General features: G+C 40.1%; 1 protein-coding gene across 3 annotated transcripts in view; it reads right to left on the bottom strand.

Moving 5' to 3' along the window:
- The window catches only part of LOC149257234 (superoxide dismutase [Cu-Zn] 4A-like), a 219,919-nt gene that overhangs the window by 129,003 nt on the left and 68,411 nt on the right, over positions 1 to 22,505 (bottom strand). The window lies entirely within an intron of this gene.

The raw sequence follows: 22,505 nt of genomic DNA, 5'->3' as shown, positions 1-22,505 counted from the left end.
AGGTCGCTCTGCAAGTTTTATACCTTTGAAGTGATACAATGCATACAGATTCTTAAGCAAAATAGAAAGAACAACAATGGCATACACACAATACACAAAAATTTACCTTGGAAACCCTTAACCAGAAAAACCAGCAAACCTTAAAGCCGCACTTCTATTTTCTACATTGTATTAACTTTGATTATACATATTTAAGTATTCTACGGCATCCAAAAACCAAATCTGTCAACCCAAAAATTAGATGACAACCCTAATCCCTTAACCAGGATTAGATTATATCAGGCCAAAAAACCATTGGCCATAAAACAAAAAACAGGAAAAAATCAGGCAAACATCAGCTCCAAAAAGATTTTCAAATCTGTAGCCCCTCTGGCACATACATACTATTAATTTTCAGACTTCTCTATGCTATTTCAATTACTTTAGCCCAATTCAATTCTTCAATTAGTAATCTTTCAACAATAATTAATCTTTCCAATTATCAATAGTAACTGAAGATAAACAGTAAATGCAATGACAAAGGAGACAATCAACATATTAACAAGAGACACCAAATTTGGTCAAAGACCAGGGAAAACCCCACTATGGATAAAACCCTTTGAAGTTCTTCTTCTATTAGATTGCCATAAAATATTCAGCAAAGAGTACAATGATCCAATACGAAATCATACAAAATTAACCAAACAGCATTCAGGAATATGTTTCCAGCATCAATATAGATTAGAGACAACTTTTATTGTCTTCGGTCAACTGTGGTCCACTGCGGTCAAATGTCAAATTTCGGCCCAAGAGCCCAACCACACGAAGGAAGAGGTGTGTGTGCGGTTTTGAGCTTCCAACCGCACTGTAGAGCCTGCAAGCCTGCGGTTATAGCCAAAATCTTCCTGTGTCAAGCCTACAGTGGGAAACCAAAACCCTAAAACACGTGCAAGCCTCGGACCTTGCAATCTTAGACTTGTACGAACCAAATTTCTCGACCCAGCCTCAGACCAGTGTGAACCAATCAATAAAAAAGAGAAGAAGAAGATGTTTGGTGATGTTCAAATGAGCTTGAGGTCACTTGTGTTTATATGCTTCTAAGGGTGTCCATTTTCCTGTTAGGGTCGAGCTGTCCATATGTGCATGTGGGTTTTTCTTCAAAAGTACACTTTCCCTTGTCCAGATTGAGCGCTTCAATAGTCAAAATTGGTCCTCTCAAAAAGAGGAACCTAGTCCCATGGTTGGAATTTGTCACTGAGCTGCGAAAAATTAGCAATCCCTCTCAGCTAGGGAGAAATTCCAACTGCATCATGTGCATCACGTAATCAATGCAAGTACCCTAACATCACATCATGTCCCATCTCTGCTCGACTCTATCTGTTGAAACATTCTCAAATCTAAAGAAGAAGAATCATAGGGGAGCTTCAGCTACCACCCTCTATCCATCGAAGAGGCACGGCTACCACCCAGAATCATTGCCAGCGAGGAGCCAATGCTACTACCTGGGAAACTCTGCTAGCAGGGAGCCAATACTACGACCCGGGAAACTCTACCAACCTTCCTAACATGACCCTGAAGAAACAAGTGGTAGAACACCTGCATCTCTAGCTTGAGTGGGATGCCACTTACCATACGTAGTAAGGATCGCACCTAACTCAAGCAACCAGCACCCATTGGCCAAATGGGTGGGAAAGACAGATGCCAACTAGGGTATACTCCTCATATACCAAGATAGGGGAGCAACATCTTCGGCCCTATGGGTGACAGATAGGGGTGATACCGTATTCCATAGATCCCTCAACCCCAAGTGCCCTACATCTCAATTCCTCACCCTGGGAGCTCAGATGGGGTGGGGGGGAAGAGCCGGCTCAGTGTCCTCAGTCAGCCCGAACCCTTGCTTGGAAGGGTCACACCAATTCATGCTGCAATCTACTCATCAGTCGAAATATCACGAAATCCGGTGAATCCATATAGACTCATATCTCTGTAGCTATATCTTAGACCACAATCCTTCTTACGCTTGATCATCGGAGGCCCACTACCTATCAGGAATAGATCGTCAATATATAAGATCAAAATCAAAGTCATACCTTAGACCAGATTGACGAGGAGGTCTAGATCGGCACTGCTTCTTGTGATATCAAACTTCACCAGGTAACGGTCAATACGAACATATGCTTTCTTCAATCTGCTAATGGGAGTCTTTCTATCTTGTACATCAAACCTTTGAGATTGTTCGACACATACTTCCTCCTTGTACCTTTCAAAGCTTTCATCTACTTCAGGCTTCTTTATCCATCTTGAAGTTGCACCTTGCAGTCTAGGAACAATATCTGAAACATCTTCCTTCATAATTGATTCTTTGGCCATAGTATATTTCCAAACCTATTCTCTCACTACTCCTTTATACTGCCTGGAATTATCATTAGATTTGATCATGTTAGAGGGGAATGGTCGCCTAGACTTCCTTTTGTTTCAGTGCCATATCTCACTTTCATGATTGGTGTCGTGGATCTTTGCTAGAAGAGGTCTTCCAATGACTCTATATAGTCCTCCCACTCTAGATCCCAAAGTAAAGGCATCTTTCATACGGGATCCCTTCGGCCAAGAGAGGACCTTTCCATTAATGAAGGCTATTCTCATTCCTTTATCTTCCAAGGCAAAAATAGATATCAGGTTCTTCTTTAATTCCAGAACATACATTACTTCATGAAGAATAATATATTTTCCATAGTCCAAATCAAATCTGACAGTACCAAAGCCCATCACTGAATATGTAGAGTTGTCCCCAAGAATAATCTTCAAACTTGTCTCCCTCTCAACCAGATTTGAGAGAACTTCCTTATACCCGGTGAGGTGTCTAGAAGCCCCACTATCAACCAACTAGCTATTGTACGAATCCGGAGGAGAAGAACTAGAGAGGGCTGAAATAAGAATATATTCAGATTGGCTAGTAGCTACGTTACTTTCATACTTGGAATTTCTTGACTTCTTTTGAGGATGAGGACTTTCTTCACGATCATTTGGAGTATCTCTTCTTCTTCTATCATCGTATCTGTTGTTGTTGTAGCTTCGATCGGATCTTGGAGAATCTCTCTTCTTCGGACAATCTCAGGCATAGTGACCACGCTTGTGACAATTGAAACATTCAACATCCCTTAATCTTCTATAAGAGTCCCTTGAATCAGGAGAGGACCTTTTCGAACCAAATGTTCTTCCTTTTCCCCTTTTCTTCTTATCTTGAGTAGCAAATGCAGCGGGTTCTTCTCCATGCTTATGAATTCTCCCTCTTGAAATCATCCTGGATTCTTCTTGAGTGAGATTTCCAACAAGTTCATCAAATGACAAAAACTGTTGTTATTGCTTATGGTGGTAATGAAGGTTTCCCAAACAGGAGGAAGACCTCTAAGAGTCACAATTACCAATTCCCTGTCAAGTACAGTTTCTCCAACTCTCTGCAATTGATTTTTAAGGCGAGAGATCCTCATGATATAGGATTGCACAGTCTCTCCTTTATTCATCTTCATGTCTTTCATTTGATCTTTGAAGGTGATGATTTCGTTCAAATTGTTGACTTCATACATGCCGACAACTTATCATACATATCCTTAGACTTATTCAAATACCCAACATAAGCAAGTAAATGATCATGTAAACCATCAGCTATAATTTGTTTTGCTTTTAACTCACCTTTCTTGTGCTTGTTCTTGGCAGTAGCAGAAGCATTCTCCAGAGGCTGACGTACTTTTCGTTGAATGAATTCCAAAACATCATTGTTATCAGCCATGATCTCCAACCTGATCTTCCAAACGGCAAATTTAGAGGAGTCACCCAACTTCTCATGATCCTTAAAGAAAAAGGAATACATCTTGACTTCATTAGATAGGCTCCTTCAACTTTCCAAAGATGATTGCTTCAACTCTTGTTTCCTTATGGGCTTGTCTTTCACCTTAGCACTGAAACCATGTTAATTTTTAGATTGCTCTATGCTATTTCAATTAATGTAGCCTAATTCAATTCTTCAATTAGTTGTTGATTTGGAGTAGCATCGGATGTGCTCTAGCCATGAAACTTGGTGGAGAGGCTAAGGCACATCAGATCTCCAATACCCGGAAAGGGTTTGGGCAGATTCTAAACAGTTCGATAGATATTAAAATAATTAATATTTTTAATGTAATCCCCAAGTCTAAACTTAGGGAAAATAAAATATTAATGTGAATTAATATTAAATTGTGTTAGAATGGTCCAAAAGTCATGGATCAAGCTAGATCTAATCTTAGCCGTTGATTAGGGACTTAATCTCATTCGTTGATTTGTCAACAAGAAAAGTATAAGAGGAGGCTTGAAGGTCACTTGGAGAAGACACTGAGGGAGACCAATCAGTTCAATTTCTGGAGCAGGGTTAGCTGAGAAATTGAACCAGTGGTCTGGTGAGCAGTCAAGAGGCAATAAGTACAGAACAGAGAGACAGGAGTTCATTGCAGAGGCAAAAAAGGCAGACATAGGGCAAAAGGGAGCCACGTAGAGGCAGCAGAGACTGCGCAGAGCCAGCAGGGCCTGCGTCATCCACGCAGAGGTTGCAAGAGTGACGCAGAAGGCCAGAGAGGCTGCGCAGAGTCTCAATAGGCTGACGCAGAGAGTTTCAGGCCACGAAGAGGTCCGCAGGGCTGACGCTAGGTTCAGAAGAAGTGTTGGAGAATTTGTCTATATGTGGGTAAGCCAGTTTGGCACCTTGTTGTACTAGAAAATTGCTGAATAATAAAATCGTCCCTTGCTACACCGGTTTTCCCACATTGGGTTTTTATGGGGACATTAGTCCAAAACATCTGTGTCAATGTGTTGATTCTTGTGCATATGTTTGTTTCTATATTACGGTGTGATATCTGCAGCGGTATTTATTTTAATGTTTATTGAAGTGATTTCATGAATAACTTATGGTGGAATAAGTAGGAAAAGTCAATCAGTTACTGCAGTGATAGAGTTTTCACATGGTATCAGAGGAAGTAATCAGAGACAGAAAGGGAAAATCAGTTATGGGTTGAGACCACGATGCAGAGGCATCCACCTCAAGGGACTCATGCAAATTTTCAGAAAATTGCACAAGAGAAAGAGATTTAGATTTCTCTATGTTGGCTTCTAGGCTGGAAGAAGAAGTGGCGTGCATGACTAGTGTTGCATCATCAGAAGTATGGTATATAGACAGTGGAGCCTCGTGGCATATAACGGGAATCAAGGAGTGTTTCTCAGAATATCGAGAATAGAAGATGAACTTTCAGATCACCATGGGGAACAAGGAAAAGTGTACTTCAGTAGGGAAGGGTACCATAGTTTTTCAGACAGAATCGAGAGAGTTGTTCCGCGCCACAAATGTGCTGCATGTACCAAGATTGGGGATGAACTTACTTTCCGTGTCACAACTACAAGGCAAGGGCTATGACTTCTACTTCATCAAGGAAAAGGTATACGTCAAACACCCGAGATGGAAAAAGAAAGTGCAGATCGGGATCAAAAGTAATTGGTTGTATAGATTACAACTAGAATCACCAATGGCACTAATAGGCAGTCATGGGAACAAGGACTTGAACGAACTATGGCACAGAAGGATGGGTCACTTGCACCATGGAGCTCTGAAAATTCTCAAGAGCACTGTAACAGGAGTTCCGGATCTGAGTACGAAACGAGATGATGTATGCAGGGGATGCGCTCTAGGAAAGTATGCCAAGGCGGCATTTCCTAGGAGCAAACACAGGGAACAGTTGATTATGGGCTCTTATACACCAAGGGGAAGGATATTAGGTTGAGTGGATTTACTGATGCAGATTGGGCAGGAAGTTCAATGGATCGGAAAAGTACCTCTAGGTATTGTTTCAACATTGGATCAGGAATGACCTCCAAGTGCAGTAGGAAACAGAAGTCCGTGGCTCTGAGCTCATCTGAGGCAGAATATATGGCAACAAGCACAGCTTCGTGTGAAGCCATATGGCTTAGAAAACTGTTGGTGAACCTATTCAGAAGAAATATGGAGGCGGCCAGGATCATGTGCGATAATCCGAGTTGCATCAAACTCTCTGAGAATCCAGTGTTTCATAATAGGTCGAAGCATATTGATATCCGGTGTCACTTTGTTAGAGATTGTGTCCAACGAGGAGCTGTACAGTTGAGCTACACTCCTACAGGAGAACAGGTGGTAGATATCCTCACCAAGGCCCTTGGAAAGTCAAAATTTGACTATTTTGGGGAAAAGATGGGGATGGTAAAGAACCCCTTTCAGAAGTAGAAATGAGTGTGTTAGCAGCACGAATGAAGAGGGAGTTTCAATGCAGATGCAGTGTTGGGAGAAAGGACCAGCAGCAGCACAGATGCAGAGGGAGTTGTCGTACAGATGCAACAGTGGCAGTAGTAGTGGCAGAGCCATGGGTAGCGGTACAGGATACAACAATGCAAAGGATGTTGGGCAAGAAGTCTTAGCATCAGCACAGGAATCGATGCCGGATGATCAGGGTGATGCTCAGTGAAGAGTATTGCCAAAGCACAATCCTCGCTAAAAGGGAGTGTTGATTTGGGGTAGCATCGGATGTGCTCTAACCACGAAACTTGGTGGAGAGGCTAAGGCACATGAGATCTCCAATACCTGTAAAAATTTCTCATTTCCCACCCCGGTTTTCAGTTTCACCTTATTTCTCCCATATAGTTAAATGCCCTTTCCCATATCCATACATTCAACAAGCTCGAAAAACAAATTTTGCTGAAAACACAAATTCTGGAACTTTTACAGAATGCTGGAAAATGCAAAATAAAAATCAGCAGGTACAAACAGCCATTTAACACATTTGAACACAGTGATTTTTGGTCAATGTGACCCTGGAAAAACCCCCTACAACTCTTGGGGAAAACCAGTTCGAGAGCTCTTTCTTATTTCTGAAAAATGCTTTTACAGTGAGAAATATTCAGCAAAAAATCAACAAGCAAATTTTACAACTTATCTCATTTTCCGTGCCTCACAGCCAACTGGAAAATACTAGCAAACAGTGAAGCAGGACAGCAATAAATGTTGTAGGGCCGCCTCGATTTTCGTGCCCACTTTCAGCCTTAAATGCTATTGTACGTCCTGCAATAAATATGTTGTACGGACCTCGATTTGCGTGCAGAAAAAACAGCAATACGTTGTACGGATTTCCTTGGAAAATGTGCTAACATACTGCTCCTCGATTTCTATGCAAACTTCTCCTCAATTTTTGTGCAAACAACTGTACAGATTTCTAGAAAATCATGCCAAAAATCTACCTTTCACTGTGTGCTAACTCAGCTGTACGGATTCGCTAAACTGCTACCTTGGAATGTGTGCCAAGCTGCTGTCTCCTTCTCCTCCCTATCCAGAAATCTCCCTTACTCTCTTGCTCTCCTTTTTTCAATCTGCTCATGAAATAATGAATAACCTTTTCCTCCTTTATTTAATCTAACCCTAAGTGACTTTTGGGTGATCCCTAAATCCAATGCCTGAAATAGATTGAGATCTAGGGCTGAGATTAAATGCTCATTTAAATCTCACTTTCTATTTTTTATTTCACCCCACTTTAATAAAGACCCACTTATTCATTTATTTCCAAAGTCACTTTTCCTTTCTAATTTTACATTGACTTTATTAAAGTCACTTTAAAATTAGACTTTAGTAACTTTATCACTTAAAGTCACTTTTAAATTAGATTTGACTTTATAAAAATTATAAAGTCACTTTAGGAGAAAAAATTAAATTCTTTTGGACACTTTTCCCTAGGCCAAAGATCAAAGCCTTAGGGAACCACTTGTCCTCCGGTACCAAATTTCAACAATACCCAGAAAGGGTTTGCGCAGATTCTAAACAGTTTGAGAGATATTAAAATAATTAATATTTTTAATGTAATCCCTAAGTCTAAACTTAGGGAAAATAAAATATTAATGTGAATTAATATGAAACTGTGTTAGAATGGTCCAAAAGTCATGGATCAAACCAAATCTAATCTTAGTCGTTGATTAGGGGTTTAATCTCGGTCGTTGATTTGTCAACAAGAAAAGTATAAGAGGAGGCTTGAAGGTCACTTGGAGAAGACACTGAGGGAGACCAGTCAATTCAATTTCTGGACCGGGGTTAGCTGAGAAATTGAACCAGTGCTCTGGTGAGCAGTTAGGAGGCAGTAAGTACAGAACAAAGAGACAGGAGTTCAATGCAGAGGCAAAAAAGGCAGACGCAGGGTCAAAGGGAGCCACGCAGAGGCAGCAGAGACTGCGCAGAGCCAGCAGGGCTTGTGTCATCCACGCAAAGGCTGCAGGAGTGGCGCAAAAGGCCAGAGAGGTTGCGTAGAGTCTCAACAGGTTGACGCAGAGGGTTTCAGGCCACGCAAAGGTCAGCAGGGTTAACGCTGGGTTCAAAAGAAGTGCTAGAAAATTTGTCTATCTGTGGGTAAGCCAGTTTGGCATCCTGTTGTACTAGAAAATTGCGGAATAATAAAATCCTCCCTTCTTGCACCGGTTTTCCCACATTGGGTTTTTCCGGGGACATTAGTCCAAAATATCTGTGTCAATGTGTTGATTCTTGTGCATATGTTTGTTTCTGTATTACGGTGTGATATTTGTAGCAGTATTTATTTTAATTTTTATTAAAGTGATTTCATGAATAACTTATGGTGGAATAAGTAGGAAAAGTAAATCAATTCTTGAAGTGATAGAATTTCCACATTAGTAATCTTTCAACAATAATTAATCTTTCCAATCATCAATAGTAACTGAAGATAGAACAGTAAAAACAATGACAAAGGAGACAATCAAGACGCCAATAAGAGACACCAGACTTGGTCAAAGACTAGGGAAAAACCCACTACGAGGAAAACCCTTTGAAATTCTTCTTCTATTAGATTGTCATAAAATGTTCAGCAGAGAGTACAATGAGCCAGTACAAATCATCCAAAATTAACCCAACAATGTTCAAAAATATGTTTCCAATATCAATATAGATCAGAGACAAATTTTCCTATCTTTGGTCAACTGCAGTCAAATGTCAAATTTTAGCCCCAGAGCCCAACCGCACAAAGGAAGAGGTGTGTGTGTGGTTGTGAGCTTCCAACTGCACTGATAAGCCTACAAGTTCGCGGTTATAGTCGAAATCTACCTGTGTCAAGCCTAATGTCAGAAACCAAAACCCTAAAACATGTGCGAGCCTTGAACCCTACAATCTCAAACCTGTACGAACCAAATTTCTCGACCCAACCTCAGACCTGTGTGAACCAATCAATGAAGAAGAGAAGAAGAAAAACCTTGGTGATGTCCAAACGAGCTTAAGGTCACTTGTATTTATAGGTTTCCAAGGGGGTTCATTTTCCTATCATTAGAGAAATATTGAGGTTTAAAATGGGCCTCAAAACAAAAATGTACAACAAAAATCAACTTTATAAGAACCAATAAGATTCAATATGATGATGTCAACCATGGGGGATGATTCACCATTTTTGGACTAAAAAGGTAAAAGGCTAAAAAAAATAAAAAAATAAAAACACTACTTTTCAACCTATATTTTTAACTTATATCCCTACGATTTTACTCAAATTTCGAGCGGGAGCACTGGTTGGATGTAGAATTTAATTTGGCATCCAAGGAGTACCCATGTTGCATTCTTTCGATGAACCCTACTTTCGATGAAATCATGTTTTTCCGTGTATTTCTCATTTTTCGTGTAGAAGGATTCATCGAAAGTATGCAACGAGTATTCCTTGAATGCCAAATTAAATTCTACATCCAACAAGTGCTTACACTCGAAATTTGAGTAAAACCGTTGGGAGATAAGTTGAAAATTAGTTTTTTATTTTTCCTTCCAAAACTTGATGAGATAATCTAATCTTATTTTATTATTTCGACTATTATTTTATAATATTCCTTAGAAGGCCCATTTTAGACCTCAAAATTTCTCTAATGTAGGGTTGACTTGTCCATATGTGCACATGTGGGTTTTTCTTCAAAAGTACACTTTCCCTTGTCCAAATTGAATGCTTCAATAGTCGAAATTGGTCCTCTCGAAAAGAGGAATCTCGTCCCATGGTTGGAATTTGTCACTAAACTGCCAAAAATTAACACAAACAGCGTGTGGAAAAAAACAACACTGTTAATTTTAGATATGTTCTATGCTTAGAGCAATTTATTTCAATTTTCACAGTTAGCTCAATATATTTTCTAGATTAGCAATCACATCAGCATAATAGTAAATTGCAGATAGAACATAAACATAAATCGCAGAAGATAAGCCAAGACAAGAGGAGACAAGATGTGGCGCTAACCAGGGACAAACCCCAATGTGGGGAAACCCTTAATCAATTCTTCTTTTATGTTCTTCAATAGTTCAACAAAGAGAGAGAGATAGTACATATACAACAGAAGTCAACACTTTGACTTATCTACATAAGAGCATAGATCATCTCTAAGAAGATGATACATAAGGTAGCTAAACTCAGTTGAAGACGTGTTGCTTCAACTGATTCTCCAAGGTGACTTCATCACCATGTTGCACCTATCATTGTGCTGCACCTCATCATCATGTTGCACCTCACTGTGTTGCACCCATCATCACTATGCTACATTTCATCATGCTTCACTAATCATGACTGTGCCCATCACCGTACTGCATCATGTACTATTGTTGTACCAATGTTGCACCATGTCCAGCAACACTGATCTACACCATGCTGCACCATTACTTCTGTCATGCTGACACACTGCTTTAGTCATGTTGCCATACTGCCTTAGCTGCTAGCTATGGCCTATGGCCTAGCCCAGCAGCAAGATAGACTATGATCCATGCAATAGTCAACACTTTGACCCAATACATGACAAACTCTTACTCCAAGTTTGCTGCCCAACCACTATGGAAACTGTCACTAGTCTAGGGCATCTAATCATGAGATCTGCCCTCATCTCATTGACTTCCACAAGCCTCCTTAACACGATCCAAATCTGATCCTCATCTAGGATCCAACACCTACAAGAATCGCTGCTGCAATATTGTTGTATTGTTGTTCCTGGTTAGGGCATCTGCACTCTGCAACAATCCTTATCAACCCACACAAACAGCCTCCAAATGACTGTGGCCTAGTCAAGGTAAAGTGTTGCCTCGACATGCTGTTGTTTTGGGCATATGGCAGCCTCTCAAGTCTACATGCAACCCTGTTTTGGAGTGGCTAGGCTTGCGGCCTACCACAGATCTCTGCGGCACCCTAACAGCCCTCCAAAACAGTCATACCTTACCTCTTTCTACCCTCAAACAGTCCGCAATTCTACCACAGATCTCTGCAGCACCCTAACAGCCCTCCAAAACAGTCATACCTTACCTCTTTCTACCCTCAAACAGTCAGCAATTCTCCTTACCTAACTCAGCCTCCCTGCAAATGTGAAAATACCTCAAAACACATCCACGGCACCTACAGCAACTCAACCTTCAACCACAGGCTTCTCCCACGCTGTCTAGGCAAATTTACCATGTTGTCCCAAAATCTCCTCAGCCTCCTTAATCTAGTTGTGGCTAGGCATCCTTTAGACAGCCAAGTTAGGGCAGCGTATGGGAACCCTTTACTGCGGTGAGGGTATCTCCTTTTCAGTGTCTAAGGGTTGTCTCAAACAGTGTATAGATTAGGACATATAGGGTATGATAAGACTGCGTTTAGGGTCAGCTGTTAGGCCTCCTTCACCGTGCTAGATCTGCCTTTGAACTGCGGCCAAACCTTCACAAGACCTATGGCTAGGGCATCCTTCTTTTACTACGAATACGGTCTCCTTCTAGACCTGCGTTTAAGGCTTCCTCCTCTTAGACTTCTCTTCCACTAAAACCCAAAACAAGTGGAAAGAAATCAAGAGTGAAGTGTGTGTACCAATGACTATCAAGTCACCTCCTTTTATACTAAAACGTTGAGCACACGTAGGGGGTTATTTGGTTGCTAGCCGACCTTGACAATTGTCCCATAACACAAATAAATTCATATCTTCATGAATACTTATCGGAATCAGATGATCTTTAGATCAATCCTACACCTCTCAATGAGAGGGATCCAAGAAAAATATCAGCTGCCATAAATAAGATGACCCACACAGAGTTTGGTCCTAGTTGCCAATTTTAACAAACACCCCTACAAAACTCCCTAAAGGGATTCCTCAAGTGTGGGTGAGGGGGATAAAAATAAGCATAACACAAGCAGTGACAGATATGCTCAAAAATCTCAAAATCAACAAGTGCCATCTGCAAATCTTGCCAACATGGAAAACAGAGAAGAGTGAGCTTCAAGTCAAAGAAGTGCTCGACATTAAGACCACCAGAGCTTGTTCACATGGATCTATGCAGACCAACAAGAACACTAACCCTGCAAGGTGAAATATATTTTATGTCGTTTATTGATGATTATACTAGAATGGTTTCAGTTTCATTTCTTAGAGCAAAATCAGAAGCACTAAATACTTCCAAATCATTTAAAGCCTTAGTTGAAAATGAAACCAATCTAAGAAGTAAATGTCTAAAGATCAGATAGAGGAGTTGAATTTACATCAAATTATTTTAATGAATTCTATGAGAAGTTTGGAATCAAGAGACAACTTTCAATTGCAAGAACTCCACAACAGAATGGAATCATAGAAAGAAAGAACACAACATTCATATGCCCCTAATTCTTGTTCTCCTCCTCCTTAAACAAGAGCATATGTTGCAAATAAGAGGGATAATTAATCAACTCAAGAGCTCACAATGCACAAATTTTGGATATGGAAGTTACAACGCTCACATTGGTATTGTGGAGATTGATTGAATGGGCACAGGCATAAGAGTCCAACACGGGAGGAGAGGTGAGCAATATGGTTTCCAAATACCAAGAATAGCCATTTGTCCAGTATCACAAAGTCTAATACTGTTGAATGGTGTTGTCATTCATGCCATCGTCAGTCTTTGAACGCTCTTAATATACCTCTGTGGATTGCATTGATTGGAAGCCCCAATGCTCAACAACCCCTGGAAGGATGAGGAGCTCCTGTGGTGTGATCATGATGCCCTGCTTTTGCTGAAGAAATTGAATAAGAAGATGAAGCGATTCCATCATCAAATCATAGAGCTCGTCATGTCGCTTTCATCAGTAGGTTGTACGCCACGTGGGTCCTCTCAGATGAAGAGTTAAAGCCCCGAAGTGATGGTCACACTGCCCCAAATGAATAATAAAAAAAACCTAAAAGATGTGCTATGTGAACTTTAAGCTGCAGGACTAAAAGTTTCTTCCATTGGTCACCTAACGCCACTTATTTGTCCTTTTTATAAAATGTCATTGTTTGGGTTTTAACATTAGTTATATGGTCAGTTTAAATCAAGTTCAGTTATATGGTGGTCCACTTTGCACAAATTCCATCAGTTTAATTTATGTCGGCCCTGCTCAAGGTTAACGCTCTGATGCCAATTCCAAAAGTCTCATGCAAATTCGTATGCAGGCTATGAAGGAGAAAGTAGTAACAAATATGGTGAAGACATACAAATATACAGGGCCCGTTGTATTAAAAATAATATTATAATCTTTGAACACGCCAAGTCACAATGCTTATCATCTAGATGTGCAAGAATTATCAGTCCGTGGTCAACCTTTTCATTCTCAAGTTCAGAAAAGCACTATACATGATTCCACCGAGCTCGAGAGGATGTGTGGATCAGTTGAAGAACATCAACAATGATGAAGCAATTCTTTTTGAAGAATAGAGGCAATAGTGACATTTCAATTGTATTGGAACTTCTATTGTTCGTTAATTGTTTTGTCTCTTGATTGGTTGCAAGAACCTAAGTTTTGAACACAACTTTGAGATGTTAATCTGGAGTGGTTTATCTTGTTCTGATGTCCATGCAAGGTAGATCTAATACAATCTGCATCTGGTGGCTCCTATATTAGTCTATTGCCATTTGGTGTAACAACAGTCTATAATTAAGGGAACGCATAGTGTATTACAATTTGGTGCGACTATCTTCTACATTGACAAAATAAGAATACATCTGGCTCGAGATTAGCAAGGAGTTCTGTCATATTTTAATCTCTATGTTCTGATTCATGATCAAAATTCCAAGGCGTCATATTGATACACAATCTTTCTTTTGGCTTGTTCTGGTGTAGTGTGACTTGGCATGGTATTTTGTTTCTCCAATCTAGCATTCTTAGTTAAATATGAGGGTGAATCGATCTGAAGTTCGTGATCTAGTGTCTATGGCATTGTGGTTTTAATATATGTTCTAGAACAAGTTCTTAGTGCAGGTCAAGTTTGGCAAAGAACGAGTGACCAGATGGGCAACAGATGGTGGAGATAACTTTTGTGATTGATCCTTGTCTATAATACGATATACACCGAAAAGCTGGAGGCCAAACTTATCAAAGGATTTTTTTTTGGCTGTGGATGATTAATTCTGATTTGTTGCAGAGTTCGTTTTGGAGATTATTGTATAACCAAGTTTGTCTTGCAGTCTGATTGTAATACAACAAAAGAAAGATCGAGTTGTCTGCAGCCATGTTAGTTTCAAGAGAACAATTGTGTGTGTTATTTTCTCAAAGGAATTGTGGTTCGAGTTGTCTATCGCCCAGTTCTTAGTTACAAAATCTTTTGGATCGTCGCTTTATGGTTTGGGGTCTTGGTTTGGAATGTTACAGAGATCGATATGGTTGATTATTTCGGTTAAGTCTTGGCATAGTTTCGAAAATGTGGAAGTCGTGGAAACTATGAATCGTAAAGTCTTTGGTCTAAGAAAGTCCCTTTTTGTTTTACTTCATTTAAAACCTGTTACGGAGTTTCAGTCATATTAACAAGTTAAAGAAGCATTCGAGCAACTAACTCTAAAGTTTGATGAAACTCTGATTGGACAAGTTTTTGTTATAAGTATTCTCGAAATAGTAGAGTTCAATTGATGGTTGATAAGCCTGCAATTGTTTGGGCAAATCTCGCATGATAATGTTATGACAGAGCTCCAATAACTTGAGTTTTGACTTGCCATGGTAACAGGTCCCACAAGTCAGGACACATAACTAGGTTAGCATAAGCAGAGACTCATATGGATTGGTGGACGGTTATCGACTCACAGAGCAATGTTGACTATGCGTCATGGACGGCAAAAAATGATTGGCCAAAGCCACATTGATTAAACATGTCATCATATTCATCTGTCAGTTTGAAGTCTTATACATTGGTTGACAACAAATTGTAATGAAAAACATAACTACGTTAGCATCACTCGGTCGTGGGCTTGGTGGCGTGTTTTTGTGGTATGTTGGCGATCGCAGGTTCAAGCTCCTTGATTAACAGATCTCATGTTAATTTTTTTATTTTATATACTGTTAATTTGTTGCATAGTTTACAAGTTTTGGTGACCGGTGTCAGAATCCGGTGGCTTGATTGAGAGGCTCCTATAAAGAGGCATTACATCGAATATTTTTATGTAGTTTATTATGGTCATATTTGATTTCTGGGAGCATCACTTATCCAAATTGAGATTTGGAAAGTGTTGGATGATTGCAGTTCAGAGACAAATGCAACTACAAGAGCTTTGGGGCAGCAGTGTGACAGCCAACTATGGAGAATTATATGACTCTTTGTGACAGCTATATTATGCAATGACAAAGGTTGCAGTGACATTAACAATGGTAGTAGGTTGTATGACAATGGCAGTGGTTGCAGACATGACAAAGTGATGGTTGCAGTGGTTGGAGAATGATTAGAGTAGTGGATCTATATTGCAGTGATCAAGAGCAGTGGCTCAACAGCATAATCTATCTTGGTTAGTTATCTTATCTTCATGGTGACAGGGTGGTGCAAGGCAAAGAATGAAGTCTCCTTCAAGTTGGAGTCTAAGAACATTTCAGGGTGGCAGAGTGGTGTTAGGGCAAGTTGGAGTTTGCAGGGTGTTGGAGCATCCTTTCAATTGGAGCTAATAAAACCAGGGGGTTGGAGTCTCCTTCTAGTTGGAGCTAGTAAATCAAGGTGTTAGAGCATCTTTTCAGTTGGAGTTGATAAATGAGGGGGTTGGAGCCTCCTTCCAGTTGGAGCTGGTAAACCAGCGTGTTGGCACATCCTTCCAGATGTGGAGTTGATAAATCAGGGAGTTGGAGCCTCCTTCTAGTTGTTGTTGGAGAATCTTGGACGTTGGAGCTCCTATTGATGTAATCTTTAAAGACATATTAAAAGTGTTTGGTGGTTTTTCTCCCGGAAGGGTTCACACCTAAAATCTCGTGTATCGTCTTTGATGTTATGCATTGTTGAATGATGTTGTTAATTGTTTAACGTTTACATGATATAATTAAAATTGCTAAAAGGTTCCCAATACCGATTCACCCCCCTTCTTTGTATTGGTTAATATTCCAACAATTGGTATCAGATTGGGTTCCTTCAGTTGCAGCCTAACAGTTGGAAGGCAGATCTCAGGAGAAATGTGAAAGTCAAGGAAGCACACATCCAAACAATCAATGAATCCTCTGGTATTGCACCAATTTCAGGACCTACTACAACTAATGAAGAGAAATAGGTTGATCTAATTACTCTATTCAATGAATCATGCTTTGAATTTTGGAAAGGTAGAATGGAAGCCTATTTGGGAGCTCTTGGATACGATGTATGGTATTTAGTTATTTCTAGAAACACATCTACCGATGAGTCAAGGAGGTACAATACAAAAGCAATGAATTTCATTCTAAGGGCTTTACCAAATTCTGTGAAATCCTATGTAGGTCAATGCTCATAAGCCAAACATCTTTGGGAGAAGATTCAAAATCTCTATTTAAAGAAGCATGCAGGTCAAGATGAAGATGATGATACTCAGAACAAAGATCCTAGCGACGACGAAGAAGAAGAAGTAGAAGTGGGCATGGAGAGAGAATTGACTCGTGCCTTAAGTGATCTTAACAAAACAAGGAAGAAAAATCAAATACTTGAAGTTGAAGTTATTCAAAAGCAAAAGGAACTTGATGCAACTATGGCAGAAATGAACAAACTCGGAAAGGAAAATGAATGGCAGAAGGAACATATGCAGGATTTTGACAAAGCAACAAAAGAATTTGCCCTCTTCAGACTTCAAGTTGAGGAAGCAAAAAAGAGAGACAAAATCTTAACAAGCTAGCTAAAGGAAATTGTTTTGAAGTACAAGGCAGAAGTTAGTCAAAAGAAACAAGAGCTTATTTTGCAAACAAAGGATGTCGAAAGGGAGAATCATGTCATTAATGAGAAGGATCAAGAAATCGCTCACTTGAAGATGAAGGCAAAAAAAGCAAGTGAAGCTCCATGCAATCAAGGCACCAATTCCGAACCCCCACAAAGCAATCTTGAAGAGAAGCCTGAAAGAAAAATTCTTGAAAGGCCAAGTGAAAGATAGAAGAGGATTGAAAATGTTGTTGCTTCAAGAAGTTATGCTAAGGTTTTCAAGGACAAGGAACAACAAAGGATTGATCCTCCTCCAAGAAAGAATGTCTTAAGAAGATCATCAAGGCAAGATATTTCATCCAAGCACACTCATATATTTTATGGGTATTTTTTTAATGTACTAATTTTGGACATAAGACTAGGGAGTGCAAAGCTTATGACAAGGATGAATATCAAGGTTATTATCATAACCCTAGAAGCAAGTTTGCAGAAACACAAGATAGATATCCAAATCGCATCATCAATAGAGAATATATGCCAGTTGTTCCATCATTTAGGTACCACATTGAATGCTTCAAATGCCATAACTATGGACATATAACTCGTGATTTCAGATACATGATGGAATCTTACATGGAGAACTCTTATATCAGGTACAAGAAGGTTTGGAGAAGAAAACAAAAGCAAGAAGATCAGGTGAATGAAGAAATCTCAGAAGTCATGCTCTCAGAATTTGTAAAGTCACAAGACCATGATGAATATACAAGAAGAAAGGAAGATCAAGGTTCAAAATGATCCTGTAGCAAATCAGGTTCATATATCATTCTAAACAGACTAGGTTGAAGACTCCCTATATTGTGAATGTTGAAAAGGGGGCGTCTAAGTAGCAACAACTACAAATTAAAGATCTCTCTTTCGAGCGATTTGAGTTGGAATGGAAAACTCTCAATGGTTGATGGAAAACATAATAGGCATTATGTGTTGGTTAGTCAAATTTGTGCATATTTGAAAACTGAATTCATGCACAGTTTTGTGGCACTTCAAGATCAAGATCAGGAAGAAATGCAGAAATACTCATTAAAGCATATTGGCAAATGGAATCAGCCTGTGGCAAGTCGTGAGAGGTATTAGAATATATTTCTATTTAGTAATGCTCAGTCTTTTAGATGTTTCTATTTTTCTTTTAGCAGTTTCTTAGATGAAACTGTTTGTTCTATATTCTACATAGAAACCTGATGTTTCTATTATTGTAAATATCTTTGTATTATCATTGAGCTGTTAGCTCCATGTGAATTAATTCATTCAACATTCTTTTATGGTATCAGAGCAAGGTTAAGAGATTTCTTGAAAAGTAATTCTCTCTGCATCATAATTTCTTGAGTCTTTTCTAAGGTCGAGCCCTCTGTAAGCCAGGCAGCCTTCACTGAGTCTTAGCCTCGGCTTTGCTCGCTGTGATAAAAGCTTACAGTCGTCCATCTCGATACAGAAATGGATTCTTCCCTTGCATGATCATTTTTCTAAGGAAATAACTTTGTGGCGGTGACTGTTTTCGTGGAAGCGGAATTTTTTTTGGCTGGCCAGTTTGCTTGGAATATTGAATCCAGCTATTTTCTTCGACCACATCGTGGAATTCCTCAGCAATCGTGATCCAGGTGTTTTCTCTCGGTTTATAACTTATTTGTTTTTTAAAATCGGAGTCGTGGTCTGAAAATTTGATCTGCGGGCAACTGTCTATTTTTTATTTTTCAAACGCTGTCAAACTTGTGATATACGCTTATTGATTTCAAGCCCGAGGATATTTGAAACCCGTGGATGATATTACAGTTAAAACTCGTGGATATATATATATATTTCAGAACTCTTAGATATATATCTGAATCTCTGTGGCAGAGATATCTGTCAAACCCGTGGATATTTGAAACCCTGTAATTCGCGTGTAATTTCAAACCCGTGGATATACGCGTGTGTTGTAAAACCCTGTAATTCGCGTGTATTTTCAAACCTGTGGATATACGCGTGTGTTGTAAAACCCGTGGATATATTTCAAACCCGTGTATTCTGATATATTACCACGTAGCTAAGACGTGTCGTAAAGCTTTGAAAATTCTGTGGCGTGGATATCCGTCAATCTCTGTGGCGTGGATATACGCGGGTGTTTTATTTCAAAGATTTATCAGACCCGTGGATATAATACGGGTCCTCATTACCGTCCAGAATACGGGTATTTATATACAGTCCATAATACACCTCCATATATACAGTGAAACCCGTGGCAGTTGAAACCCATCGTATACACCTGTGGATCTATATAGCTGAGCCGTATAGTATATCTCTGAGTCGTTTACAGCTGAGACGTGACGTGAAGCCTTGATAGCTCACGTGGGCCATTGTTTAGATCTTCATCTATTTTCTGTGGGCCATTTTGATACCTGAGACGTATATATATATCCGTAGTGTTTGCTGGCAGTGGGTTACCATTCAGCAGAAGCGTGAAACTGAGACAGCACATGTGGGTCCATTTTTCAACATTTGTATTTGCTGTATTTGTGGTTCTGGTGGCCGGCAGTGTGTTACCAATCAGCGGAATTTTTTTTCTTGTGATCCTGACAGTGTTCATTACAAACTCAGACCTGTGACATCTGTAGACCGGCATTCTCTTGTGGAAATCTGTATTCTCAGAACTGTATTAGCAGTATTACTATTGTTTTAGACAGCAGAAAGTCTGTTCTTTAAATTTTCACCAGCATAAGCAGTCAGCTACATTGTTCTTGTGTGTCATACTTTTGTATTCTCTTTGTGAAAATGGCCACACTTCATCAGACAGCGAATGTTGCAGAACATTCCAAGCAGACAGATTCTGCCTTTTACGCCTTTATGGCTAAAAGGTCTTCCGAACATGTTCCTTCCTCTGCATGGTACATTGATTCTGGTGCATCACGCCACTTCTCTCACAGGCGTGCCTGGTTTATTGACTTCTCACCTTTCAGTGATTCAGTAGTATTTGGTGGCGGTGAAAAGTACACTGTTGCTGGCAGGGGTACAGTTCAAATTCAGTCTGGTGGACGCACGCTCATATTTCTAAATGTATACTATGTTCCTGGTATGGAGATTAATCTGCTCTCTGTCAGTCAGATTATGAGGAATTCTCCTCAGCTCGATGTTGTGTTCAGTGCACACAAGTGTTCCATCATTGACAGGGAGACCAGTCTGACAGTTGCTACTGGCCTAGAGGACCATGGTCTATACAGGCTACTTGACACCGGTGACTTTCCAGAAGTGGCTCTAGCAACTCGTGTCTCTCCCATCAGTACTCTATGGCATCAGCGATATGGGCATCTCAATATGCAGTATCTCTCTCAGCTCTCTCGGGAGGGACTTGTGTCAGGATTACCTGATATTCAGACTCAGCAGTTGGGGGTATGCAGCGCCTGTCAAGCGGGAAAGCAACATCGGTCGTCATTCAAAAATGGAGAATCTTGGCGCGCATCCCAGGTACTTCAGTTACTTCATGCTGATATTTGTGGTCCTATGAATACAGCTTCTATCACTGCTTGCAAATACTTTTTACTTATTGTAGATGACTTCAGTAGAAAGATGTGGGTGTATTTTTTAAAAAATAAATCTGATGCTCTTAGTACCTTTCAGAAGTTTAAAACTTTAGTTGAAAACGAATCTGGTTGTAATATCATGACCCTTAGGACCGACAATGGGGGGGAATTTTGTTCCTCAGCTTTTGCCAACTTCTGTGATATTCATGGCATCAAACGTCAATTAACCACACCTTACACTCCCCAGCAGAACAGTGTTGTCGAGCGTCGCAACCACACGGTTGTTGAAATGGCTCGTTCCATGTTACAACACCGGAGTGTTCCAAACAAATTCTGGGCTGAAGCAGTATTTACTGTTGTTTACCTTCTTAACAGATCCCCTACTCAGACTGTTAAAGGGAAGACTCCTGAAGAATTGTGGTCTGGTCGTAAGCCTAAGATCAGTCATCTCAAAGTTTTTGGCTCAGTTGCATATGTTTGGATTCCATCTGCTAAGCGATCTAAGTTGGATTCCAAAAGTCAGAAACTCATGATGACAGGTTACAGTGATCATCACAAGGCCTATAGGCTGATAGATATAGCCACTGGTCGACTTAGCTTCAGTCGAGATGTAGTATTTGATGAAGACAGAGGATTCTTTCAGTCCTCTTCCTCTGAGCAGCTCTCTGAGGATCCGCCTCACAGTGTTCTTCTTCCAGTCAGTCCATCTGATGGGAGGGATGATGTAGCATCAGGGTTTGATACTACTCTATCTGAGCTTCCTCCAGAAGCTAATCCTCCTCTTGCTGTTCCTATTGCTCTTGAGCCTGCTTCTCTTCCTCCTGATATTGGTTCCTCTAATCCTGATATTGGTTCTTCTTCTCTTCGGCCCAAATGGTGGGCTAAAACCATAGGTGATCTCCGGGATGACGAGCTCCTTGAAGGTAGAATTTCTAGGCATAAGAACAGACAACAGTCTACAGTCAATTTTGCTCTTATGGCTAACCTTCACAGTACTTTTGAGCCTCAAACATATTCAGAGGCTAAGGGTACATCTGAGTGGGAACAGGCTATGGAAGCAGAATTTCAGAGTCTTCAGAAGAATCACACATGGACCCTTTCTGATCTTCCTGCAGACAAAACACCCATAGGTTGCAAATGGGTGTATAAAGTAAAATACAAAGCTGATGGAACCTTAGACAAGTATAAAGCTCGGCTTGTGGCTCGAGGATTTTCACAGAAGGAAGGCATCGACTATGAGGAGACTTTTGCTCCTACAGCCAAGATGAGTACCATAAGGCTTGTTCTTGCCCTAGCATCTCAGTTCAATTGGAAAGTTCATCAGATGGATGTAAAAAGTGCTTTCCTAAATGGTGATCTCCAAGAAGAAGTCTACATGACGTAGCCTCCAGGATTCAAGGTTGCTGGTCAAGAACAGAAAGTGTGTCGGTTAGTTAAAGCAATCTATGGATTGAAACAAGCTCCTCGGGCTTGGTACATGAAAATTGATCAATACCTGACAGATCAAGGTTTTCAGCGTAGTCCATCTGATGCAAACCTGTATATCAAGCATACTGGTGATGATATCTTATTTGTAGTCGTCTATGTGGATGATCTTATCATTACTGGCAGCTCTGCACATTTGATCCATGGGATCAAACAAGATCTATGCAGAACGTTTGAGATGACAGACTTGGGACTTCTTCATTACTGTCTGGGAGTTGAAGTGTGGCAGACTGAAAATCAGATCTTTCTTTCTCAGTCCAAGTATGCTAAAAATCTTGTGGAAAGGTTCAGAATGCAGGATTGCAAACCGGCCACGACTCCTATGGAACCAGGGCTCAAACTTTC

Source organism: Pinus tabuliformis, chromosome 6, assembly GCF_031772625.1.
Source record: "Pinus tabuliformis cultivar Carrire ecotype Pingquan chromosome 6, CPIR1, whole genome shotgun sequence".
In the NCBI taxonomy this organism is placed as follows: domain Eukaryota; kingdom Viridiplantae; phylum Streptophyta; class Pinopsida; order Pinales; family Pinaceae; genus Pinus; species Pinus tabuliformis.
The sequence above is the reverse complement of the archived record's forward strand: the minus strand, read 5'-3'. Positions and strand labels throughout refer to the sequence as shown.